The 27,916-nt window shown below is 41.0% G+C and overlaps 1 protein-coding gene across 4 annotated transcripts in view; it reads left to right on the top strand.

The window, feature by feature from the left end:
* UPK3A (uroplakin 3A) overlaps nucleotides 1-27,916 on the top strand; it is a 69,581-nt gene that overhangs the window by 4,145 nt on the left and 37,520 nt on the right. For 2 of the 4 annotated variants that reach the window (XM_040565273.1, XM_040565287.1), the window contains exons 2-4: nucleotides 8,950-9,089; nucleotides 16,181-16,282; nucleotides 16,376-16,436. The gene's annotated coding sequence lies outside the window, so the exon portion shown is untranslated. The remainder of the gene's footprint in view (nucleotides 1-8,949; nucleotides 9,090-16,180; nucleotides 16,283-16,375; nucleotides 16,437-27,916) is intronic. The other 2 variants (XM_040565282.1, XM_040565264.1) reach the window with 1 other exon arrangement.

Below are 27,916 nucleotides of genomic sequence, written 5' to 3'. Positions count from 1 at the left end.
TTTGGGGACTGGCACAATGAAATGCGTTAAATTGGGCGGCTTGCAAGATGCTTCAAAATTACCTTTGGAACTTTCCAATGTTAAGTGCAAGATTAATTCTGTTCCCAAGATCAAGCCTACAATTAAAGCTTCTGAAAAAAACCTATAGAATGTTACAAAACTTCCAGCTTAAAATTATACTCTCTAGATAGTCCCCTGAATGTACACCAGAGCATTAAGGCCATCGTATTTCTGAAGTTAGAGGTGTTCTACCTGTTCAGCTTTCTTGTGACCTTCTGTGTCCTCTTTGTACTATTGTTGTCACACCTGTCTCTATTTTCACTAGTTAACTGCCCTGGGATATGCTGAATGGAAGCCAGAGGTGTTCAGCCTTGCACTGTAGGAGTGGAAACTTGTCTGAACTCATATGAATAGATTTCAAACAAGTTTGATCTGTCTCTTCTTCATCCAAAACTGAGTCTTCTGTGCCTGAGCCTTTTATCCTAGGTAGCTCCTGTGCTGCTTGTGAGAGTGCAATTATCTTACTTGGATTGAGGTGTGAACCATAGACTTTGTGGTAATAGGCTTCTGGGTTTTATAAGCCACTTGCACAGTATCCCTTTTTCATTGTTCTCCCTGAACTGTACTTGTATTGTATCCAGGAATACCTCACTACTTACAAACCCTCTCAAACCTTCCATCGGTTCAGCAAATTTGAAGTCCCAGTAGGAAACGATTAAATTTTGCGGTTATATAGTAAATTCTGGGGTTATATAGCTTCCTATCTCCTAGGAGGAAATGGGCATTCCCTTAGTGAAGGTAACTCCTGCCAGTCTGAAGATGGCTTTGTGGTCAGACTACAGGGCTTTGCTGAAAGAGCTGAACTAGCTGGGAAGTTGCTTTAGACAGCAGAGATACGTGGCCTGTGCAAGCTCCATGTTATCTGCTTACAAGTCTGTCGAAAGCAGTGACAAATTTAGGATTGCTTAGCGCTGTAGTGTTAATTGATGTTAATGTACTGTCAAGCTCCTTCAAGTGTTTAAATTATCTGTCTTGTTTCAATGAATCTGTGTTCTTTTAGCCTATATTACTGTATTGTAGACTCTGACCATATGGTCAGTAATAGATAAGGAATTGTCCAGCTTGTAGAGATAATACAATGGTGCTTTACAGGATTTCTGAATTGTATTGCTTATGTCCTGTGTGATGACAGGTCTGGTTAGACAGAACTGGATGGTAAGTCTGTAGTAGTTTGAGAAGATGAGTCAGAGCTGTGAACGGACCCCATGTGTAACACTGGGTTGCACCTATCTGGTTACTGCTGCCGGGATCTTGTGCTTGCTGTTGGCATTTAATGATGTTTAAGACCTGTGAAGTCTGTTCATAACAACCGAACAAGTTTCAGCCAGCTTTAAGAAGAAAGCTAAATCCTAGCAGACAGTAATAGAGGGTGTAAAAGAAATGACTTGCTTACAAATCATGAACAGTTTATAAAGGATATAATGGTTAAGTTTTCTTGAGAAATGTTGCAATAAGCTTCTAAACTGAACTTTCAGCAGTATTTCAGCAGTAAATTCCAAAATATATAGGAATTTGGAAATGTGATTTTGAAGTATACACACAGATATTCAAGACTTCTAGAAATGTAGGAGCAAAATGGATAATAATTGTATGAATACATTTAGTAATGGTTGAATACTTAATTTTATTTTTAAAATTCCATTGCAGGATATCTTAAGCATAACTCTTTTGTAATGTCATTTTAGTTTTATTTCAATGAGTTATGTTAAATATGCTACATTGTGTAGTTATATTAGTATTTCAGTATTTAATAACATTAGTTAATATTTAAAATAAGTAAAATGTGTGAGTGGAGAACAAAATATAATCTGCAAAAGACTGTTATAGGCTGGGCTGCTCTAACAAATGTCATAAACGGCATCTGTAGATAAAGAACTCATTACAGTGAGTTTCCTTTGGATTCATATTTAAGTAACCATTCAGATTGATTCAACTACATTCAAGAAAATTCAGTTAATTTTCTCTAATTTTTACCTCTAGGACAAAAGTTTTCCCTAGATCGCATGGCTGAACTCTGCTCAGATTTTCTTTCAATGACATCTAATCAGGGTATTTCTTCACCTTTGTGAAATATGCTGGTACTCATACAAATATGTATAATCTAAAATTTATATACTACATGGATAATGGCAATCATGCTTCAAGTTTAGAGGAATTCTCTCCATCTTAGAAGAGAACTTCAGAGTCAGGAGACTGTATGTGACTAGGTGATCTTGGGTGAAACTTGGCCTTACTGACTCAAGTTTCTAGCAGAAAGGTGCCAGTGAGGTCAGGACTTAATCTCGTGATATTGAAAATTATTCAGTACTTTACTATCAAAGCTCTGCAGAGGCATAGAGAAATTAATGTCTTTTATGAAGATGAAGTCACATATATAAGAAGAGCTCAATCTAATTTTCTGTTAAGTTGTAAAGCAAAACAAACTGAAGGCTCACTTTAGTTGAGCATAAACATGCTTAGAGGAAAGCATGTGAATTATTTGAGAGAAAAGGCAACAATCTCTTTTGGTCAACAGGGTGAGGGAGGGAAGGAAACCTGTTAAACATTAGGAACTTTATGAAGACAGGGCATCAACCGTTATGCTAGGCTGATGCTTTTGAGCATTGTATTCATGATGGTATGCATTTTGTCCACACTTAAAGCTTAGAAGTTAAGGTATAAAGCCCACACAGTTGGCTACATGAGACTTTGTTGATACCAGCGGTAAACTGAAGATGTGATTAGCTAGCGTAGCTATAGACGTAAGCTGTAAAAATGATCTCAATTGTTATTCAGTGGTTTGTACAGTGTTTAGTGCCAAGTGACTTCTGAGAACTCTTACCAATACTCTTTTTAATAAGTTTTTATAAGTCATGGAATTGGCAATTCTTGGAGAAACTTACCACTTCAGAAATACAGGTATAATTTCCTAACTGGGATTCTTCTAGTGAGCTCAATAACAACGTATGATAATTTCAAAACAACTTTTGTTCAACCAGTTTGTTTATAAACAGTTGCTTCATAAGCTTCAGACAATATTTTATGGCAGTTTTACTGCATAATATAAAAGAAGCACAATATTTTATGTGCAGCCATCAGCGACTGGAAAATGTTTATTTAAATTTTATCTCCATGAAAATGAATATCTATAAAATAAAGCAAGCTCATCCTCAGTAAGTGAAATATAAGATAGATGAAAAATATAACAGCTGGATGATTCAAGAAGCCTGGGACCTTATTTGCTCAAGCAGAGTACTCACTAGCAAAAAATTGGTCCTTGCTATGCAATCCTTAATGAGGCAAAGGGAAGGACAGTGACCTTGAGGTAGGGGAAAGTCAAGAACCAAGAAATCTCTGCCAGGCTAGGACCTAGCCTCCCAGACCAGTACCTTTGTCAAATGTACTGATAACATGCCCTAGTTCTGAAATTCTTACCTGGACAGGTCTCTAGCTGGTGTAATTCCTTTTTTTGACAAGGACACAGGCATTGGAATGTCACTTGCACTCTTTAATCTGGATTGCTTTAGACCAATATTTTACTTCAGTGGTTGGCACCAAATCCTTCAGGTGGATATGCAAGAAGCATTGTATCAATGGCACAAAGCATTGTATCAATGGCACAAAGTGCCTATCAGTTTAGCTTGCTGTGACACATATCACTTATTTTGCTGGAAAAAAATAATCTGAAGTTCTAGTAATGACTATAAAAAAATAGAATAAAGTTGGTAGCCTTCATGAAGACCATCTGCATACAATGAAAGGAATCTGGAATTACACATCTGTAATCTGTGACAACAAAGGACATGTTTTTAGAGCGCTAGAACACTGAACTGATAGGCAAACAAAGCATAAACTCTTCTACATTTTGACACTGATAGACTATGTCTTTATAAATCATAATAACAAGGGTATTTGGTGCTGCCTGCCTTTTGGGGAGCTCTGGGTTCCTCATCCATGTAAAATTATGTGGTATTATTACTAATCAAATACTTTGTTACTGGTTGCCGATATTTTCAAATTCTCAGCAGAAGCAGGCTATTGAGGAAGGAAACATTTCAAACGCTTTTAAAAAATGTTTCTGGATTTCCCAGAAGCACAGTCAGTATCAACTGAACTAGATTTTCATGACCTGTTCTCACCTGTAACTTTTCCCTTTACCCAGCCTATTGATATGAACAGAGCTAAGCTAAGTTCTTAGTGTTTCCTGTCAGCCTTGTATTTACAGCTTGGGATGATAATATCTGATTTTCTTTTTTTTTTTCTGGAGCAGCTTAGTGTATGCTGCACTTCTTGGGGAAGCTGGAGAAAGAGTGGAACTAGTCTATTACAAAACCTGCTTTTCAACATTTTCATTCAGTAAATATCTACATTAAGACTACTTAATTGTTACTGTAAATTGTGCAAATGAGTAATCAAATTAATGGCTGCTTTATCTTGCCACCTGTCTACTGATGTTTCTTGGGGAACCTGTAGGAGAGTACTTTTAAATATTAAAATAATATCTCTGGTTTAATTTCTTCCTCTCACTCCCTGTGCTTCTCAAGCCCTCGTTGAAACAATCTTATGATCTACATTTTACCCCTTTTACCCTGTCACTTTTACTCTTTATTGTTGCTCCCTCTTTTGAATGCCAGTTGCTTCCAACTCCTGAAAACCCACGTCCTCTAGCAATGAATCACTTATTGCTTTCCAAGTCACTGTTCTTTTCTCACTCCCCCTTCCTGGACTTAGTTGTCTTGAGTCCTTTTGCCCTAGACCCATGTTCTGCATACACTTGCCCAGGTGTTCAGCTTTAATCTTCAAATATTAAACAGTGACCAGGTTTAAGTGGACCAATCTTTTGTATCAGTTTAGCTTGTGTCAGCTTACCATCATCTACTTAGGGTGAACATCAACATGCTCATTTCATTGAATACGTTTACCATAAGGATGCTTTGAAGGATAAAGGCTAAAACTAGAAATATATACAACAACTGGCATCTGCTGATCAAGCAGTTTGCTCTTTTATTTGTTCACCTTGTTGTTCTGTAGTCACAGGTTTAGTGATATATAGAAGTTTAGGAGAAAACAGGCCAATAGTTCATGTTTAATTGCCTATATATTTTAGGCCATTACACTTCATGCAGTTTCAAATAACCCAAAATTATTTGAAATACAGTAGATCTTTATGTGGTTGAACACTATGGCTTCATTTCTGAAGGGTGTATATGGTTTGTCTTGTTGTTTAGACAGTCTCCTGGATAAGTTAAATTACACATGTTAATCTTAACTGGGCTTGTAGCTTCCTTTCCAAAGGGTATTCTAGAGAAATAAGCTTTTCTTTTTCATAGACAACATTTCCCTTTGTAAGGAAACTGGGTCACATCAGCAGGTTGTTTTCCATCCAGTTGTATGCCCTCCCACACACCAGGGAATGCTGGGCTTTGATGAGTTATCCTAGCCTATGAATTGCATGTTAAGGTTTTTCTTGCCGGGATTAATAGTAAAAGCAAAATAAGTACAGGTTAAATAACTGAGTTGAGGTAACCTGCTTTGTCACAGCTGTGACTACTTGCCCATCTCTGCCTACTGTGGGTGCTGAGGAGTGAGGCTGATGTCAGGCTGAAGGAGTCAGAAGGGGAAGAGATGGCTTACATAGAGTCTAAGGCATAGTTTCTGGGGCTTCCCCCCAGCAAAGAACTCCATGAAGTGTTGTTCTTCCTTAGCCAAATGTTTTAGACGAAAGTGCTCTTTGAATCAGCTTAAATGCAATGACATCTGTTAGGTTTAGGGAGCTTATGTGCTTATCTTGGACAGAAGGTTATGGGATTTCTTTTTCCTGATGCACTGTAACAGAAAAAACAGGAAGTGAGATGTCTCTCTACACTGGAGGAAATAATGCATTTCATAGCATCAACACAAGCTGAAGAAAAAAAAATGCATTTCACAGTCCTAATTATTCATAGAGCGTGGAGTGGTTACTTGAGGTCATGAAGTTAGGCAGAAGCTTTTTGCTCTTGAAAAGTAAATTTGGCTCCTAAGGCCAAAAGCAAGTGTGTTACGGATGTCTTTTCAATCTATCCAACAAATACTGTAGTTGTCAACTTATCTCCTGGGAAATCCTTGATCTAATCAGTGCTACAGGTCAGGAATGCCAAGGGGTGCTGCTATGGCTGCTGAGTGGAAGATTTTGCTGTGCGTTGCTCACTGTTACATAGAGTCCTAGCTGCTTATAGTTACTGAAGTTTCATGAACATCAGATGCCAAATGTGCAGAAGTATTTCCTGCATCTTCCTAACTCTTTGTGAAAACATTGAGAGAAAAGTAATTTCCTGTCAGGAAGATCTAATGTCTCTAAATGCAAGCATTAAGTCCTTGCAGAATGGTGAATTTGCATGCTGAATCTACTTGCCAAACTCAATCAAGTAATGGAAAGACTTGGTAGGCAATTAGCTCATGCTTCATTGTCTGTTCACGGATGCCTGGTTGTATATTAGTTCTGATAAATGTTTTCATTCAGCAGTAATTGATAACTGCCAGAGTTTCTCTTGATGATCTGGTCTGATGTCAGTTGCTGTATTGGTAGCTTGCCTGCACCTTTGTAGACAAGCTCAGGTAAAGACTTCCACTGTATGGCTGATATGTTCAGAAATGTAAATGCATCTGTAGAAGTTTGCAATAGGTAGAGAGGCTATTTCACTCTGGAAGACCATATTCTTTTGTTAGGCTCTATGGAAAAAGTACATTTTTTTTTTCCAAATTAAACTAAAGGAAAAACACCATGTATATAGCTTTGAATGTTCCAGTCTTGCATGCAATACCTACAGGCTCTAAATGATGCTGGGGTCTATTTATTATGCATACACAAGAGTTCCTGTCCTGGGGAGATTAAACAGTAATATCTTATGCATAAAGCTTTGGAAATAGATATCAGATGTCTTTTGAAGGCTTTCAAAGACTAGGCTTGGCAGAAATCAGAAAGAAATTATAATGAAAGCATCTTTGGGATGCTCTGCTGTAACTTGGATGTGACCTGACACTTCATCCACCAAAGTCTGCCTTCCCTACAGCTGGCTACAGGCCTCATTTCCATTTTATTTTTGCCTTTTTGTCCATTCTCCAACTTGTTTCTCAAACCTAGCTGAATCCTGCAGTCCAGGAGAGAAGAAACCCCTTTACGGCTCTGTCTAATCACTTTTGGGATTTTTCATTACCTCTGTACCAGCAAACAAACCAAACACAAGGTTGGTCCTGAAATGTGGCCCACAACTCTTCTGTGCTGGTGGTGGTCCCCAGTGCTGCTTTACTCTAGGGAAATGATTCCCAGCTGTGGTCTGGGTAATTGCATGGGCTGGTGATTTGTGGTGGTGGCACCTTGTCTTGGAGGATAAAGGAGTTCAGCTGCCTGGATGTCAGCTCTGCCTGTTTGTCTTGGGGACAGCAGGATGTCTGTCCTGTTTGATACATTAGCATGTCTGAAGCTGCAGAAGAGTTCGGAAAGAATTTGGGGTAAATAGTTCAATGGGGAAGTTCAAAGTTGTGAGCAGTAAGACTTACTGAATATGTCTACCAACAGAACTAGTGACAGGAGAACACTGAAATATAATCAAGAAAATATCATGGGATCACTTTTAGACTGGGGAACTCGCTGAAGTTGGATTCAAGCACTGTGTATCACAGCAAACAGTAAAAAATCAAAAATGTAGACAGACGTAAGACCACAAGGAGCCAAAGTATCTCTTGTCAGAGAGCTGACATGGCATAAAAGTATTGAAAAGCTGCACCAGAGCTCTTGGGGCCTAGGTGTTTTGGGTGCCTGAGCTCAAAGCTAATGTAGGTGGTAGCCTTGAAAGAAAGGGATGGAAGCAGCCTCAGGAGATGCTCCCCTGAACATCTCCACTAAGTAGCCTTAGCAAGGGCTGTCCCTCCTTTTTTGGTGGGAGCTTCTTTTAAGCTGAGACTGTTGCACTTGGCCAGTGCTCTGTCCCAACCCTGTGGCAGCTATGCCTGAGCACATACCGTACCGATCTGGGCCCAGGCATGCGGTCTTGACTTCCTAGCCTGTCACCACAAATCTGCTTGAAACCCTGTGTTGGTGGTGGCCCAGGGCACCCCCCAACCCGTTCTGCTCCCTGTTTGGGGTTAGTGGGACAGGCTCTGGCTGGTGAGGACCTGGCCTTGACAGCCCCATGGGGTTTCCCCATAGCTCATGGCTTTCCTCTTGCATTCAGCCTTCTCAAAGCTGTGACACGAGCTACCTGTGGGAGTCTTTCACCAGCATGTGGCCCTGGAGATGTTTTCAGTTATGAAGAACATCAGCCAATGTAAATTTCTGATGCAATGCTGGAGTGTCCCCTTAGAGCCCTAAGGAGCACACGGGCCTGATGTCATTGCAACATGTCATGATCTTGCATCATAAGAGCTATTATTGCAAGTGGTGGTTATATGTAACAGTCTAATACTGCTGGATGGATAATGACATGGGGTTGCACAGTAAATGTCGTTTTTTCTCACACTAAAATACATCAGCCTAAAAGTAGCATACTTTAGTTTGGAACTAACAGTGTAGTATAGAGGTGTAGGAGTCTGATTCTCAAACGGTCCAGCACTGAGGGGGTGCTGTGACTGTGTGGCCTGGTTGAAATACTTGTTACTAATTCCTCAGAAAGTCTTCGTTTGAAATTAATATATTTCTTTTTAGTTACCAAGAGATGTTGATTTTAAATATGGCTGCAGTGGACTGTTCTGGACAGCTGACACTTTCACAGAAAATCCCTTATCACTCTCCACTCTTAATAATGAGAATCAACTTTGTCAGAGAACCATTCAACACTTTCTGCCATGGTGGTAGCTCCATAACATGGTATTTGACACACCCTGAAAGTGTCCAGGGATTGAGGAGTGCTCTGAAAATGTGCTCTCATCTCACAGGTTGAGATGCTTCTTGAAATAATTGGATGAGAGTGCCTAAGGTCTTTTATAAGCAACTGAAGTGGGTGCCTATGTAAGGAAAACAACATGGTGAAGAAAAGGAAAAAGAACGACAAAGAGATGGTTTTGAGAGATACCAGGTAATTCCCTGGCTGTAATGGGGGGGGGGCGGGGAGTTGTTACCATTAATGGTGATTATTCACAGAAATGTTCTTTGCCAAGTATTGTACAAATAGAACAGCAATGCAATATCTTCCTCAAAGAATAACAGAATCATCAAGTTTGGAAGAGACCTCCAAGATCACCTAGTCCAACCTCTGAACTAACACTAACAAGTCCTCCACTAAACCATATCACTAAGCTCTAAATCTAAACGTCTTTTAAAGACCTCCAGGGATGGTGACTCAACCACTTCCCTGGGCAGCCTATTCCAGTGCCTAACAACCCTTCAGTAAAGAAGTTCTTCCTAATATCCAACCTAAACCTCCCCTGGCGCAACCTTAGCCCATTCCCCCTCGTCCTGTCACTAGGCACATGGGAGAATAGACCAATGCCTACCTTGCTACAGCCTCCTTTAAGGTACCTATAGAGAGCGATAAGGTCGCCCCTGAGCCTCCTCTTCTCCAGGCTGAACAATCCTAGCTCCCTCAGCCGCTCCTCATAAGACTTGTTCTCCAGACCCCTCACCAGCTTCGTTGCCCTTCTCTGGACATGATCGAGCACCTTCATGTCCTTCTTGTAGCGAGGGGCCCAAAACTGAACACAGTACTTGAGGTGCGGCCTCACCAGAGCCAAGTAGAGGGGGACAATCACTTCCCTAGCCCTGCTGGCCACACTGTTTATTACACAAGTCAGGATGCTCTTGGCCTTCTTGGCCACCTGAGCACACTGAATGTGCAATCTAGTCATAACAGAAGAGAAAATGAACATGTACAAAACAATTGCATGGCCATTCCAAAACACTTGCAATCCACCCACAAGTGTCTACACTAGAACTTGGAGTTGCTATTAGGTAGCCTAATAGCCTGGTTATTAGCATAGGCTGAACAAACATTCAGGGTAGATCTGTTCACAGATCTAATGAGGAACAGAAATTTCACCTTCTATGCAACTGCTCCTGATGTTGGTGCTCGTTGCAGCAATAGAGAACTTTCTAGTCTTCACGAGGTATTACTGGCTACCTAGCAGCATTTGCTGTTCTGCTGGGCGTGTAATCATTTTTGCGTTATAGCAACTAATGAGGCTCAACAGTCTGTACGTGGCAAAGATCAGAAGATACTGTCTCAAGCTAGGAATGCAGAAATTCTGGACTCCACTACTGGCTGTGAAGCTGACCTGTTGGGCAATCTTACATGAGTCAGTTCGCACCCATGTGCCTCTGCTTCCAGCTCCTTCCATTGCCGGAAAGAGCATGATTTGAGACTGTACCGTCCAAACTGTATAGAAAGTAGTTCTGCCTTATATTTGGCCTTTATGAAGTGATCAAAATGACACTTGATGTTAGTCAAGCAACTGCATCCATATGTCTTATGTTTTTTGGAGTCAAGAATGCATCACATAATGATCTTTTCTGCTTGGTTTCAAAACACCCAAACAGTTGACAGGAAGTGCCATTCTGAGCTTGAAGACCTTAGAGTTTAGAAAAGAGACTTTAGAAACAGAAGAAATGAGCACAGCATTCGTGGTGATAACTACTGAATGATAGGGACAGGTATGCAAGGGCAATCCATTGTGCTTGACTATTCAGTTTTCCCATGTTGGCCTGCTACCTAACACATCTTATTTTAGAGCAAAGAAAGTATTGGGAGTTCTGGTGTGGTAAAATTCAGAAATCATAGCAATAATGAACTTAATTTGTCCTAGCAGGCTTATGAAGATGCTGCATCTTTATCCCACAGTATCTACTGTATTTAAGGAAGTCAGTCAGTCATAGTATTTCTTTAAAGGTGAGATTAAACAACTGAGAACTTCATATGGATCTTGAGTAGGTTTCCCCTTTTTGAAGTTCTGTAGATAGCAGAACTGGTCCCCAGACCTTACCTTGCTCTAATTGATTAGCTTTGGTGGAATGGCGCTAGATAAGACTTTTTGATGGTGACACTGTAGTGTTTTCCATGAACATGTGTTCAAGGGACAGGGTCAGGCTAAGAGCAGGAGAGCTCACTGGCTCTATGAATATGAAAATAAAAACTGAGTGGCTTGAATACATGACTAGGAAGACAAGAATTTTTTGGAGAAAGTGACAAACTCAATGCTGAGCAGCCACTTATTTCCTCCCCTATGGGAACGGGCATGTGATACCTTTTTTAAGCAAATCATCACTGGATATTTAATATTGTTATATACTTTATTACCAGGGTGCATGTAGTGGGCTATCTACAACACCAACTCCACACACCATGATATAACTAACCTATTTTTTAGTGAACAGCAAGGGCTAGAGCTCACCTTGCTATAACCAAAGAAAAGCAAAGCAGAGCTTTCATCTTCTGTAGATCCAACCCATAGTAAGTGATAGAATCTGAATAAAGCCACTAATGAGCAAATGCTCAATTACCATTAAGACACCTGTGAATTTACCCATATTCACACACGTGACTTCCTTGTGAAAAGGGACAGAATATATGCAATGCCATAACATAACAGTTTCAACATAACAGTTGAAAGTGAGCAAAAATCCCAGGTGGTTCTAATGTCAAATACTTGTGTTGTATCAGGAAAAACAGACATACATGTAATACTTGTCTATATTCAAGAGTATTTTGTGAAGTTCTGAATTTGTCTGTGCTTCCTTCCTAAAATTATCTGATCTATGTAGCATCAAAAAAGATTGCCTGAAGCTACTTAGGTATGGGGAAAAAAACAACAAATGTGATGGGTCAGGATGGTTTAACAGTTGAGACGCCCCAGATTTAGAACCTAGGTTCTGACAATTTTGAGTTTATTGTCCCCTTGATTTTTTTCATAAGCCAAGTTCTATGGATTTGAAGGGCTTACTGGTTACATCCATACTGGCAAAGAATATGGGCCAGGGGCTACTTTTTGGACTGGAGGGTCATTATGTCATGGCCTGCATTAATAAAGCTAAACAATTGCCTTTCAAATATGGGCACTTCCAAATTCCCTTACTAGTAATGGTCTGAGCTGTGTTGATTTGCTTGTGATGTCTGAGAGACCACTGCTGGCCTGCACTGAAAGTGTGTAATTGACTGCACTAACGATTTAATTTAGGGACAATTGTGTGCCAGTACTCAGGGCTATGTCCTCACCACGTATTCTCATTGTACCTACAAACATTATTTTTGTTCCAGTCAGTCTGGGTTATGGATTTCTGTGCCTCTCCAGTATATTTCTGTAGAAATAAGAGGCGTGGAAGGAGAAGGAAAAATCAAGTAAGACAAACAACATCCTAAACTTGGAAGGAAATCAAATTTGACTTGCTGTGACTAGTGCATGAAGTTAACATCAGTACAGAGATCCAGCACACTGCTTAAACTATTGTTTGGCTAGGACATTCAAAGTAACTGCCCACAGCTAAGCTAAGTTTTTAAATATACATACATATTCCATATATCTGGCAGTAATTTCATCTGGAAGAAGTAGTGGCAAGCATGTTACTTGTTGGCACTGAACTCTGAAAAGCTTAAGAATTTGCTGGTGTTGGTCAGCTAAAGCTCTGATTCTCAGCCTTTTTGAAAATCTAGTTGAACTTTGAAGGGCTTATATGCCCTTAGACTTTTATTGGTTTATAGACATAACAAGAAACTTTCTACAGAAGTAAATATCCTGTGTGCAAAAATATGGAATAATGCATTTTTGGTTCTTAAATGGTACAGTAGATATATGCTTTTCTTTAATCTGATGTAATATATTCATGTATTTCTTTACTATAATGAAATAAATTAGATGCTAATAGCTGCTGACAGATGAATCTGATGCAAAGGTTATAGCAAACCTGATCAAAATAAATGGATACACTAAGACAGAAGAAAAATTTCCCTCCCCATGGTAGAGAATTGCAAACTCTGAAATGTCTGCTGAAGGTAGTCCTGAGTTGTGTGGATTGTAGTAAATGTTAACATATTTTATAGCACAGTGTATGTGAAAGATGCTATGAAAATCAGCAGAAAGCTGCATGAAAAAAACATGGAGAAACACCTTTGTTCTTCCTGCTCAAAGAAATCATTAAGTCTAATATCCCGTTACAGACTTTGAGATTGTGCATAAACAAGATTCCTCAAATATACATTCCTTATGACATCAATACTTGATTCACTTGATGGAAATAAACCTGGAACTCTGAATTTTGTCTCTTTGGGAAACACTAATTTTCTATATGCTGAGAAAGAAAGCATGATGGTTTCTGGTTCACATACAGCTGAAAAAACAAAACAAAACAAAACATGATTTATCAGCTCTGTGCACAATTTTTCATTATGGAAGGTTGACAAATAGCAACAAATCAAAATGTCTGTTATTTAACCAATGTAGAATAAATGCATAGCTATATAAAGGCAGTGCTGAATCTGGCTTAGCTCCAAGAATTTCATGGTATATCTTCAATGTATAATGGTGCACAGACATACCACAAGTGGCCTGAAATAAGCTAATCCAGACTTTGCTGCATTGGCAGGAAACTCTGCCTGGGCAAGTTCACCCAAACTTTATGCTAGGTTGGAAATTGCTCTGCCACGCATTTCTCTGAAAAACGTAGCCAGACCTATACAACCAAGAGCAATCCAGACTCAGCATTTAGTTTATTAAAGAGGATGATAGCTCCGCATGTTTTCTCTTATTAGCTGCTTATAAAATTACAACTTGAAATGTGACAAGATATACAACAAATGAGATCAGGTCTTGACCAAGCATTCTCTGAATAAATACATTTGAAAGGGATAATGTCCATCTTTTCATACTGTTTCAAAGAAAACTGAAATTTAATGTGCTCTTCTGGTGCTGAGGTTGAAGTGAGAACTCCTCCCCTGTCATCTGTATCCAGATTCAAGCCATGGCTGCCTTCCAGTGATGGTTCAGCGCTTGTCTCGCATCTGAACAGGATATTGTAATGTAAGACTAGCCTGTGGGCAGTGCAGGAAGGGCTTTCTTCCTGCTCTGGTATCACTGGTATGATAAGCAGCCCAGAGTGGTATATAATTGCCTAATAGCGTCCATACTGCATTCTAGGCATGGCTTTAAAGGAATTACGGTACGTAGCTCTGAAGCAGTTCAGCTAGCCTGTTATAATTAAGGCAGAAAATTAGTCATGCTGGGCTTTTTTTTTTTCTTTTCTTTTTTTTCTGTGCAACAGAATGAACCTTGGAAAAAAAAGCCAGAGCTTTTCATTTTAGAATTAAAATTGTTCAATGGTGAGATGCCACATACATTTCTGTATCATATCTTTATTGATATTGGTTTTTAATTTTAGAACGGTCACTATCTTAGTTGGACAGCAGAAATAAATGTCAATTATTTAATGCAGTGCCACAATGTCTCTGAAATGGTTGCTTAAAGTTATAATGTAATTTATAGAATGACTGATTTTAGGAAAAGTCAATGAAAAGATAAATATCTGTCAAACACTCATGCATGTACATGCACACATACATCCTCATTCATTGTCTTCGTGTTATTCAACTTAAGATTTCTTTCTTCTGCTGGTTTCTTGTTTATATATGTGTTTTTCTACTGGTAAATGACTCTTAAACTTTAGCTATTCAGTTTGGGTAATAACACCAAAGGTAAGGTGATGCCTTTTTTTTTAAAGGTGTACTGGGTCGGGCTGGGATGTTAACTTTCCCTGCAGCAGCCCATACAGTGCTGTGCTCTGCACTCGTAGCTAAAACAGCAATGGTATCACACCAGTGTTGTGTCTGCTGCTGAGCAGTGCTGGCACAGCATCAGGACTCTCTCTAACTCCCCTAGGGGTGGGCAAAGATGTGAGAAAAGAAACATCACCAGGGCAGCTGACCTAAACCAACCAAAGGGATATTCCATACCATATGATGTCACACTCAGCAATAAAAGGTGGAAAAAGGAGGAAGAGGGGAGGGGTGGGCTCTCGTTGTGAAAACGTCTGTCCTCCTCCCGAACACCGGCTACGTGCGTTGAGGCCCTGCTTCAGGGACGTTGTCAAGCATCGCTCATTTGTGGGAAGTAGAGAGTAATTTCTTTCCTCTGCACTTCCACATAGCCTTTACTTGTTTTGTTTCGTTTTCCCTTTCCCCCTCCCTTTTCCCCCTTCCTTTTTCCCCTTTAGTTAAATTGTTAATTGTTTAGTTACATTGTTTAGTTAAATTGTTTAATTAATAATAATCTTTTCTTAATAATTATTTTTTTTCCTTTAATTAAATCATCCTTATCTCAACCCGTGAGTTGTTCTTTCCTTTACTTCTTCCCCTCCTCATCTAAGGAGGGGGAGTGAGAGAGTGGTTGTGGTGTTCAGCTGCCTAGCACGGTAAAACCACCACAAAAGGCTACACCAATTTTTCTAAGCCTTGGAAAGTGGATTGCAGTTTGAGTAGCTCCAGACCTTAGGCTGGCCAGGGAGCCATCTAACCACCAAATTGGACTGGAAGGTACAGAAATCACAAATGTAGCGATTGACATTATCTTTGCCTGTTATGGCAAATTATAAGGTACTGGTGTCAGGTGGCTAGATGAACAAAATGAGCTATATCAGGATTGCTGAATGAATGAGAGCAGGTGGGCTGTCTGTGACTGCAGTTGAATATTGCCCTCCAGACGGGTCCCACTCCTGTCAGCCCTTTTGTTCCCGTCTGCCCACAAATGCTGTTGAACCTACTGTCAAAGATCAGTGTTATCCTGTCAATGGAATGTCTGTATGAGGGATGGCCACCAACTACAGTGGTGATCCTTCCAGGTGAAGTGGTAGAGTGCTCTGCTGCATATTGAGATGTTCTAAACTTGATAATGACTTGTGATTACAAATACTATGTAGTCATGTTGTTGGGTCTTGGTCATGGTTTTAAATCATCTTGGTCAACACTTGTAGAATGTTGGGAATGGCAGAAAGGCGTGGAAAAAAATAGCACAAGTGCTCAGAAGTTCTGCAATGCTAACCTTCACTTAATTTGCACAGCCTGAGAACAGTCTTTTTCAGTTTAAACATCTATCTTTAATACTTGACCCCAACATGGACCTGCTCTTGAATTGGTTTAGGATTGTGTAGCGAACTAGCTTGTCTATAATCACTGTACTTTGTGTGTTGCAGAAACTAGTAATGCATGTAGTAAATGAAGCAGGGGAGTTACAGTGCAAGGAAGGAAAACTTCTCAGTTGAAGCTGCTACATGGTATCCTGAAGACCAACTCAGGTAAGTCTATGCTGTTTGTGCCTGGAACATATGAAATGTCACAAAATGCGATAGCAGAGAAAAAAATATATAGCTCTTGATCTCTCACACTAGGTTCCCCAAGATGAGTGTAATTGTTTTTAACCAATTCTTTCTGTGACTCAGCCTTCCAATGGTAAGATGAATATTTATCACCATCTCACATGAAAATTGAATGAAAATGCAGTCACTGCTTTTAAAATAATCAGATACAGTTATGATGAAAGCTTTCAGAATGTCTGTAAGAATGCTGTTTATTCATAGAATCATTTACATTGGAGAAGACCTCTAGATCATCTGGTCCAACCTTTAACCTAGCACTGCCAAGTCCACCATTTAAGCCATGTCATTAAGAACTACATCTACGTGTTTTTTTGGAGACTGCCAGGGATGGTGACTCAACTACTTCCTGTTTCAAAGCTTCAAAACCCTTCCAGTGAAGACATTTTTCCTATTATCCCACCTAAATCTCCACTGGCACAGCTTGAGGCCATTTCCTTTTGTCTTATCACTTAGTGCTTAGGAGAAGAGACTGATATACACCTTGCTAATATGTAATTGTAAAGTACAATGTCTCCTCTGAGCCTCCTTGTCTCAAAGCTAAACTACCCCAGCTCTGTCAGTCACTCCTCATAAGACTTGTTTTCTAGACCCTTCACCAGCTTTGTTGCCCTTCTCTGGGCACGCTCCAGCACCTTGATGTCCTTTTTGTACTGAGGGGCCCAAAACTGAACACAGTACTTGAGACACAGTACTCAAGGTGCAGCCTCACCAGAGCAGAGTACAGGGAATGATCACTTCCCTAGTGGTGCTGGCCATACTATTTCTGATACAAGTCAGGATGCTGTAGGCCTTCTTGGCCACCTGAGCACCCTTCTGGCCATGTTCAGTTGGCTATCAACCAATACCCTGAGTACCGTTCCTCTGGGCAGCTTTCCAGACACTCTTCCCCCTGCAGAGCAGCATGGGGTTGTTGTGCCCCAGGTGCAGGACCCAGCACTTAGCCTTGTTGAACCTCATACAGTTGGCCTTTGCCATTGATCCAGCCTATCCAGATCCTTCCTACCCTCAGGCAGATCAGCACTCATGCCTAACTTGGTGTTGTCTGTGAACTTACTGAGGGTGCACTCAATCCCCTCATCCAGCTCATTAATAAAAATATTGTAGAGAACTGGTCTCAGTACTGAGCCCTGGGGGACACCACTAGTGACTGGCCTCAACTCCATGCACCACGCCTCTTCGAGCTTGGCCACCCAGCCAGTTTTTTAACCCAACGAAGCGTACACCTGTCCAAGCCTTGAGCAGCCAGCTTCTTCAGGAGAATGCTGTGGAAAATGGTGTCTAAAGCTTCACTGAAGTCTAGGTAGACCACGTCCACAGCCTTTCCCTCATCCACTGGGTGAGTCACCTTGTTGTAGGAGATCAGGTTCACCAGGCAGGACCTGCCTTTGATAAATCCATGCTGACTGGGCCTGATCACCTGGTTGTCCTCTACATGCTGCATAATGGTACTCAAGATGATCTGCTCCGTAAGCTTTCCTGACACTGAGGCCAGACTGACAGGCCTGTAGTTCCCCAGGTCCTCATTCCAGCCCTTCTTGTAGATGGGTGTCACATTTGCTAGCTGCCAGTTGACTGGGACCTTGCGTGATGGCCAGGACTGCTGATAGATGATGGAGAGCGGCTTGGTCAGCACTTCACCCAGCTCCCTCAGTACCCTTGGGTGGATCCCATCTGGTCTCATAGACTTGCATACATCTAAGTGGTTTAGCAGGTTGTTAAACATTTCCTTGTGAATTATGAGACCTGGGAGTTGGACTTCATGATGCTTGTGGGTCCCTTCCAACTCGGATATTCGATATTTTTATGCAGGCTTCATGCTTCTCCCTGTCACTTTCTACTAGCTCAGGGAACTGAGTACCCAGAGAACAACTTGTCTTGCTGCTAAAGACTGAGGCAAAGAAGGCATCCAGTACCTCAGCCTTTTCCTCATCCTTTGTGGCTCCCCACATACAATAAAGGATGGAGATTCTCCTTAGTCCTCTTCTTGTTTATGCATTTATAAAAACATTTTCTAGTGTCTCAAACAGCAACAGCCAGATTAAGCTCGAGCTGGGCTTTGGCCCTTCTAATTTTGTCCCTGCACAGCCTCATGACATCTTTGTAGTCCTTCTGAGGGGACCGCCCCTTCTTCCAAAGGTCATAAACCCTCTTTTTCTTCCTGAGCTCTAAGCACAGCTTTCTGTTCAGCCAGGCCAGACTTCTTCCACGACAGCTCATCTTTCAGCACATGGGGACAGCCTGCTCCTGTGCCTTTACGCTTTACTTCTTGAGGAGTGTCCAGCCTTCCTGGACTCCCTTGCCCTTCAGGACTGCCTCCCAAGGGACTCCGCCAACCATTCTCCTTAACGGGCCGAAGTCTGCCCTCCAGAAGTCCAGGGTGGCAGTTCTGCTAAACCCCCTCCTTCCATGTAGAATGAGTTTGAATTTATCCTGGTAAGACAGAGGGTGAGTAAATGATCAGTGAAGATACAAGAAGATATCAGAATCATTCCATTTACTGGTCATAATTCATCTTGTTCTATGAATGACTTTAGGGCCCAAGGAGAAATGGCAATGTGAAACTTTGCAATCTGAAAAATTATATATATATTTGCAATTAAAATACACTCTCCTGTTATACATAAACTTAGAAAATGCAACTAAATGTAAGAACATCACATACATACACCACATACATTTGTTTCATAAAAAAACACATAAAATTAGGGTCTTCCCTTTGATAAAAAATAGAGAAAAAGTGACAGAATGAAGAAAGAAAACCTTGTTTAAATTGATAGTAACTTCTAAGATTGTCTTTGGGACGGGACTTTGAAGGCTGGCTTCTCAGCTGGGATTTGTTGGCTGTGTACCAATGGAGCTGTGCCAGTCTAAAACTGCTAAGGGTATGCCCATGTGTTAATAAACACCATAAACCTTTAATATAATGATCTTGGATAGACTATCTGGTTTTTATACCATGCATTGTACTTGGGTTTGGTTGTAAATGAAGGTGGAGTGAAATTTCACAGCTGATTTTCTGAGTCTTGTGAAAGTCAAAACTGAAAGGACAGTTATAAAGCAATACAGTATTTCAGAAATGAAGCTCGCGTTGCACTGTAATTACCATTTTCTTTTTGTGGTTTTCTGACCTGTGTCATTCATAGTAGGACCCTCTACGCAGTAATACTATACTGCAATGGTTTGTCATTTGGTACCATAGTAAAATTCAGCAATAACTCAAAGTAACGTCTACCACGGAGTGTGTATGTATGCACCCGCACAAGCAAGCACACTGTTTTTGAAAGCTAGGTGAGGTCATTTCAAAGATGATGAGGCCACAAAGATGATCAGAGGGCTGGAGCACCTCTCCTATGAAGAAAGGCTGAAAGAGCTGGGGATTGTCAGCCTGGAGAAGAGAAGGCTCCAGGGAGACCTCATTGCAACCTTTCAATACATAAAGGGTTCTTATAAAAAGGGTGGAGAGGGACTCTTTGCTCGTGTAGATAATGATAGGACAAGGTGGAATGGTTTTAAACTGAAAGGTGGAATGGTTTTAAACTGAAAGAGGTTTTTAAACTGAAAATTTAGATTGGATGTTAGGAAGAAGTTCTTTACTCTGAGGGTGGTGAGGCACTGGAACAGGTTGCCCAGAGAAGTTGTGGATGCCCCATCCCTGGAGGTGTTCAAGACCGGGTTGGATGGGTCCCTGGCAAACCTGATCTAGTGGGTGGCATCCCTGCCCAAGGCAGGGAGGTTGGAACTAGATGATCTTTAAGGTCCCTTCCAACCCAAGTCATTCTATTTCTGTCAACCAGTCCCTTGCTTTCCATTTCCCCCAGAAGATTGTGCAGGGCCTGGTTTGTGGAGCGCTTTCCGATCAACAAAGTGGTTTGTACAACTCTCCCTTCCTGCTTGCTGATGCACTTGTCGCAGGCAGCTCTCCCCTCCTGGCTGGCTGGCAGCCGACAGTGCTGCGGGGTGGCCAAGGACAGCTGCACTTCGTGGTGCTTCCTTCTCTCCCACAGGGTACAGGTCATGGCAGAATGGGGCTTCTGGCCTGGAGCTGTACTGATTTCCTTGCTGTCTGTAAGACAATCCAGCAGCCTGGTGTATACCCTTGTACTGTGTTTTTTATTGTCACAGTCTAAGCTCATTAATGACCAAGAGAAACATTTCCTGATAGTCATTGCCCTACACTGACATCTTACTTTCTCTGCGCCATCTGTGACAGAGAAAGATGGGATCAAGCCCAAGACATTAAGTGCCAGAGCAATACTTTGCCTCCTTGCCCTGTTATTGCAAGTAATGACCCTCAACAGACCATCAGCATTTTTCATTCCCCTCCCCACCCTTCAGGTCCTGCTTACACTTTGTGCTAAAATCCTATTTGAACTCTGCTTTCTGAACTGGCAATGGAAGCTCCAGAGGCTGGTGACCCAGACTGACAGTCTGAGGAGCTAGGCCTGACCCCAGGCCAGCACCGATGACTTTGGTGAAATCACCTCTTTGTGAGTTTTCACAAAGTTTTATGGACTGTTTCTTCTCTGCCAGACAAAGCTACAGTGTATAGAACCAGTCAAAGACAAATCTCACAACAGATTTGTTTCTTCCATGAAGCTATTAAGTCTTTGCTAAAATTAGAAATCACAAGAAAAGCTGACCCTAGTGTGACTTGCGCTGAGCAATGCAAGGCACAGAACAGTTGAGAAGAAAATGTGACATCGCTCAGCTTTCAAAACACAAGGTTAGACATAGGCATCGCTTTGATTTATAGATACACTAATTTAAGAATACCTTTTCCAAGTTTTTGTATGGGACAAGCCAAAGCTGCAAACGTGACCCGTGACATTTCCATCAGTATTTCAGGAATCCCACTTGTGCCCTCTGCCTGGCCATGCTCGATCCAGTAATGACTCAGGCTGTGTCAGTGCATCTGCGTTTGTGTCTGTACATCAGTTTCTATGTGCTTGCATGGGGGCAAGGTCTTTTTACACATAATGTTCACTCCTTTTTCTTATGGAACCTTTGATCATGGAAATATTAGGGTGGGGTGCTTTCTTACATGGGTTTTATTGCTTTATTTTGATGTCTAAGAATAGCTCTATAACTGCAACAGATGCTTCTTTTCCGAGATGAGATTCAAAGTGCTCTCATGATTTCTCAGTCATACCCAGTGGAAAAAGAAAGACCTGTTTTTCACTGTCATGACTGCGCAGACGGAATTAAATGACTGCAGAAGAAATAACATAAAACCAGCCAAAACGTCAAATCTCTCTAAGAAATAAAGGCAGTGTCTAGGAGTCATATTTCAAGACAAGTTCTGGCTGGATATGTGCTCCCTTTTCATTTGGAAAGAAACTCCCAGATAGTGCCCTTTCCATGCAGTTTGAGAAATGCACTCAGCCTGCTGCTGTGCAGCTTTTGGATGATTTCATTTTCTATAAAAAGAAGATGATCTCATCTTCAGTTCTTAAAGATGTATCACCTTGTCTTTTTCCCTTGCCTAGTATGAAGGGAAATTTGAATTTACGAAGCCTGAAGCCTGGCTTGACTGTAAAAGGACTGACCTGAATGACAGAAAGGCATTAGCTTTAACCCCTTCCCTACTTCTAGCGTCTACAGTCACTTGAGGCAGCCAGGAGTGGAGGCTGGCACAAGGTTTTGTACAGTGTGCTGCAGATGTGCATTGCTCCTTTGCCTCCTCCTCTGAGCTACCATGCTGCTGACCTGTGGCCATGCCTGGGTTCAGATCGCACGGAACATGCTCTGCTCTAGAAAGAGAGGTCAGGATACAGGCTCGGTGTGGTACCTGGATGGAGTGTCAGGGGACTGACAGCCTCCCAGAAGAGAGATTTTATATTTCAGGATTTTATCAACATTTTCAAGAAATAGGAAAATACAGTTTGAACCCTGAAGTTGTATTATGGTGCGCTGACTATGATCCGATTATCGAAGAACCTATAGGACATATATATGTCAGGGAGAAATGTTTAAGATACTTAGGCTTTTGCCTAAATACATCTTGATGCAGGGTACCTGAATTTGAATGGAGGATTTAGGAACCTAATTCAAAATGTAAAGTTGTTTCGGCCTGTCTGTATGCAGTAAGGGTGGCTGCAGAGTAGCCATTTCACCTTAGCTCCCTGCTTTTATTTTCATATCACAGGGGTGCTTTTATGCAGGTTAATTTGGTAAACTTATTCCTACTCCAACAGAAATTAAACAAAGAAAGAAAGAAAAAAAAACACACAGAAGGTTCATGTAACTGTTGTGAGAAGAAAAATTTGTGCACCATATCTCTTGCACCATACATTCAGACTTTTGTGTATTCCACAGTAGTTTCCCATGAAAACACGACCCAAGAGGACATGGACTGTACTGCAGAAATGGTCACCAGTATTGTACTCATTGCATTTTCTAGCTAAATATTTAACTCTTTATGTTTTATCACCATTTTGTTCCATGCTACAGCTGAGAGCATATACCTCAGAATGTAATCCAGCCCAATGTTAACATTTCAATTCCCTCAATTGCACTGCTTCTTCGAGAGACACCTTAAGAACTTCATCCAGTAGTTTTAAAACGGGCCAAACAGGTGCTGAACTGCCCTGAACACAAAAGGTGTACTAACAAGAAAGAAAGTTTCCAATATCCCAAACTGTCTTTCTTCTTTGTTTTTCCCCTGGAAAACATGAAACTTTCAGACTGATTCTAATCGATACAGTTTAGTCACTTCAATTTACCTCAGCCAGTGCCATGCTCAGATGTTGTTCTGTATCAAAATTCATTTTCTACTGCCTACAAGCCAAAGCTCAGGTCTTGCTGCCATGGGTGGCACCTGTCATTAGGATTATCATTGTTAATCTATTACTGTGACAGAAGAGACAGCTCACATGGAAGGACTGAAGAAAAGGGTTATTTCAAATGAAATTATTTTACACTGTGAGCAGTAGCTGAGCTGATGTTATGATGCTCATAGATTTTATTTGGAGGGGAAATTGGATTGCTCTTGCATGAAGCCCATTTTCCCTTAGGTTTCTCATTACACATTTCTCAGTCCTGTCACAAACAGTTCAGAAGCTTTCCAAGCACTCCATAAATGACTGAATTTAACATCCTAGAGAAATACATAAAGGAATAAAAAGGGTCTCAAATAATAACAAATATAAATAATACTTTGCGTTTGTATAATGTCTTTCAACAAGACATTTCAAAAAACCTTTTTAAGCATTAATGAAGTCTCTAATACCTCTTGAAGGAAGATGTATGTACACGGTCTACTGGTAAAATACAGCTGCTGTCAATGCAGAAAAAAAAAACAGCTACATAACTTACTGCACCTTACAGTTCAGAAATGGAGGTGTAAGGACTGTGCAACTGAAAACACAGGGTGAATTAATAGGGGTAAAATAGAGAATGCTTTTAGGTACAAGTTGGCCAGAACTTCAGGATTTGCAGTTCTGTGAGGTCTTCAATGACTGACAACAGTGAACAGGCAAGATTATTGTTCTGTGTTACATCCTAATGGCTGTAATGGACTAATGGACATGGCTAATGCTACAACCAAGCAATAGATGCCTTCAGATTTTGAGTAAAGAGACCCTACTGATCCCTTTCTACCAACAATACCATCACCAGAAGAGAACATATACATTATTAAAATAGAGCTAGATGTTTTCTCTTACAACAAAATTACATTTATGGAGAATAAACCCATCCTTTAACCCTACTTTTGGGTTTGAAGTCTGGAAGTTCGGACTTCTGCAAATACCAAGATAGTGGATCCTATATAGTTTGCTTTGGGGCTAGCTGGTGAAGAGTTTACTAAGGAACAAACTTTGAAGCATCAAACTCTTTGCAAGTTTGAAAAAAGTTACAGAAATAATTTAAAAAAAAAAAAAAAAAAAAGGACAATATTCAAAAGTTGAATTTGCAGTATGTGGTGGTTTTACTCGGGTGCGCGGCCGAGCTCCACCACAACCGCTGTCTCACTTCCCCTCCTCAAAGAGGAACGGGGAGAATACGATGAAAAGGGCTCAAGGGTTGAGATAAGGACAAGGAGATCGCACAGTAACTATTGTGACGGGCAAAACAGACTCAGCATAGGGAGATAGTAAGATTTATTGCCTATTACTAACAAGCTGGAGAAGCGAGAAACAAAGGAATGAAACCAAAAGCACCTTCCCCTCCATCCACCCTCTTCCACCTCCTCCCCCCCCCCCCCCGGAGCGGCACAGGGGAATGGGAGAATGGGGGTTATGGTCAGTCTATAGCTCTTCTTCTCTGCCACTCCTTCTCGGTCACTCTCGTCCCCTGTGCTGTGGGGTCCCTCCCATGGGATGCAGTCCTTGCTGAACTGATCTGGCGTGGGCTGCCCACAGGCAGCAGCTCTTCAAGAACTGCTCCAGATATGGGTCCGTACCACAGGGTCCATCCCTCAGGAGTGAACTGCTCCAACCTGGATCCCCCACAGGCAGCAGCTCCTGCCAGGTCACCTGCTCCTGCGTGGGCTCCTCTCCATGGGCTACAGGTCCGGCCCGGAATCTGCTCTGGCAGGGGTCTTCCACAGGCCGCAGCCTCTGTCGGTGCAGGTCCACCTGCTCCACCGTGGTCTCCTCCACAGGCTGCAGGGTGGAACCCTGCTCCACCGTGGTACTCCATGGGCTGCAGGGGGACAGCCTGCTTCACCATGGTCCTCACCACAGGCCGCAGGGGACTTCTGCTCCAGTGCCTGGCGCACCTCTCCCCCTCCTTCTTCACTGACTTTGGTGCCTGCAAGGCTGTTCCTCACTCCTCTCACTCTCCCAGCTGCTGTGTGTCGCAACGTTTTTTTTTCTCTGTCTTAAATATTCTCTCACAGAGGCGCAAAACAACATCACTTATTGGCTCAGCTCTGGTCAGCAGTGGGGCCCTTACCCAACATGGGGCAGCTTCTGGATTCTTCTCACAGAAGCCATCCCTATGGCCCCCTGCTACCAAAACCTTGCCACGTAAACCCAGTACACAGTAACTTTCCAATTAGAATGCTGTATTATTTAAATATCACTCACTGAGTGTTGCTTTCTCAAGAGATTCTTGGACCTATAAAGAATTGGGATTTCATCTGCAAGTGGGTCCTCTCTTTTTATGTTACAGCCAAAACCTCTATTCAGAGCACTTCTCCTTTATGGATTGCTAAAAATCCAGATGCAGATACCATGAAACAAGATGTCTCTTAAAACTGGCATCATGCTTTACTGTGCAAGTGTGGTCTGCCTAAAATGTCAGTAAACCGGAAGGTGACTGAAGCTGTTGCATAATAAATTCAAAATTAAAAAACAAACAACAACAACAAAAGTTTTTTTTTTTTTTTTTTTTTTCGCCCTTTCTTCACAGCTTTTTCTCCTTTATCACCAAGAAGAATGACATTAATGATGCAGTTTTCAACCTCATTATTTCCTTGAGAGCTAGAATCCCCAGATGGGACTGCTGGAAGTACTAAGGGTCAATGAATTAAAGCAAAAGGCACAAATACAGAGTTATTCAAATGACATCTTATTGGTAGCAGTTTTCTCTAATTGCAGAATCTCCAGAATACATTGTGCTACATTACCTGAATAATGATTTTAAAAATAAGTGTGAGTCACACCATAAAAATATGAGTACAAAATGAGTCTGTTCTATTGCCAGTTGTAGGAAGAGTATGAGAAGGCATGAAATACATCTGAGTTGTAAAGAGAAAGATTTGTTTAAATCCACGAGAAAGAGTTTTTAGTAGTCATGAGCTCTTGTTTATATTAACTGGAAGTGTAGGTACCCCACACTGCTGAGAATTAGTTCTTAGTCATATAGTTTTGATAAAAAGTAAGCAAAAGTAATCTGTTATAATATTTACAAAGCTTGGTTTTGAGTTCATGAAAGAAGACTATTGTCAGAAATTTGATGGGTAGAAGAGTGCATTTACTATGGTATAAAGTCTAGCATATCTGTGTTAATGCTGGGCAGAAAGTTTTAATATTTTCACATTTCAAGCCCACTGGCTGGCAGTCGTTAATCGTACAAATCCTATAGAACCAATTCCCTGTTCGTGGGCTGTCTGAGTTCATCCTGGATAGCCAGCTCATTAGGAGAAGCCATTCTGAGTTTGTCTTCTAGGGAGAAGCTATGGGGCAACCATTTCTGAAAGGCAAAATCGAGTCTTTTGCTTATTTTCTATCACTTCATAGTGGAAGTCTACAGTGATGTTAATTGGGAAAAAATATTAGTTCACTTTCATTTCACATTCAAGGTTTTTTATCTTCCATTAAAATCAGAGGCAGTGAGGTGTACCAATGGCAGCCTGGTCTGACAGTTAAGCATGGGGTCCAAGGCTGTTCTTAGTCCACCTCTGCAATTGCCCACACTGTTTGCTTGTAACTACACATTTGGACTTAGCTGAAGAGCACCCTGCAGGGAGTCCAAGCATGTTCGGCAGCTTCTGGCAGCCTGACTTCTCCATGCAGACCTGACAGTTATGTTCATGTAAATACCAAGGGAACAGCTGCTTAAGTTAACAGTATTTTTTGATGTTGTGCTTTTAAAGTGCACCATAGACCTAGCTATGGCACTGTGTATGTAATACTTTATTAAACAAATTAACTATTTGCTCATCAAATGAAGGGACATTCCTAAGATACTCGGATGCAAAAGTATCTTGCTCCCAGGTCCTCTTTTGTCTCTCTTTTTCAATTTCATTTTTTTCAGATTACCTAGGAAGTCAATGCGTGACTCTTCATGTGGAATGTGCTTCTCAAGCCTGTAAATATATAGTTTCTCTGTAATGACTGTGAAATGCAAATTCATCATTCACTGCGCAATGCACATATCATAGGTGTTAGCCAGTGATGGAGATATTTTATTGAGCAGGTAGAGCTCTGAATGGATACTGCTTTTGATATGCTTGTAAGTCCAAGCAGTGTTAAGCTGTAAGCATTTAAGGTGGGGAAAGCTGTTGTTGTCTTGCCTACTTAAATCCCCTCTGAATGACCTTTATTACTGTCAATTACATCTTTCAGAAAATTTGTATGGAAAGTTGTTGAGTTCTCTCTAGATTTTTTTTCACTGTTAATTATTAAGGCTAACTTTCTGTAATGTTGGACAAGCTCTTTTACAACCATGTTGGTAGGGTAGTCATGGTATCATCAGCAAAATCTAAATCTCAAGTGAACTGTTGTTAAGCTATCTGGTACTATATAAAACAAATGTTAAATTCTTTCCTGTATAATTACCCATTTGCATAATGAAGCAAGCAAGCAAGCAATTCCATAAAGTTGAAACATGGGAAGGCATTTTCATTTGACGCTGAGTTCTATGCTACACTATTCACTGAAGCTATGCTTAGTTGAAATATAAAGCTAAGCCTTGCTATAACGTTTATAATGTATATAATTTTCATTGGATACCATAACATTTCAAGATCTTCCAGAATGACATTGATGCTGAAGTCTGACAAATGCTTTCTTAAAATATATGAAGTCTGAGTGGCTTTTGCTATTTGATTTTTGCTATTTGTTTCTAACATTTTCCTCTGTTTATTTGTAACAGGTCTTCCAGTCG

Source organism: Cygnus olor, chromosome 1, assembly GCF_009769625.2.
Source record: "Cygnus olor isolate bCygOlo1 chromosome 1, bCygOlo1.pri.v2, whole genome shotgun sequence".
In the NCBI taxonomy this organism is placed as follows: Eukaryota; Metazoa; Chordata; class Aves; order Anseriformes; family Anatidae; genus Cygnus; species Cygnus olor.
This window is presented reverse-complemented; position numbering and strand designations above follow the sequence as displayed.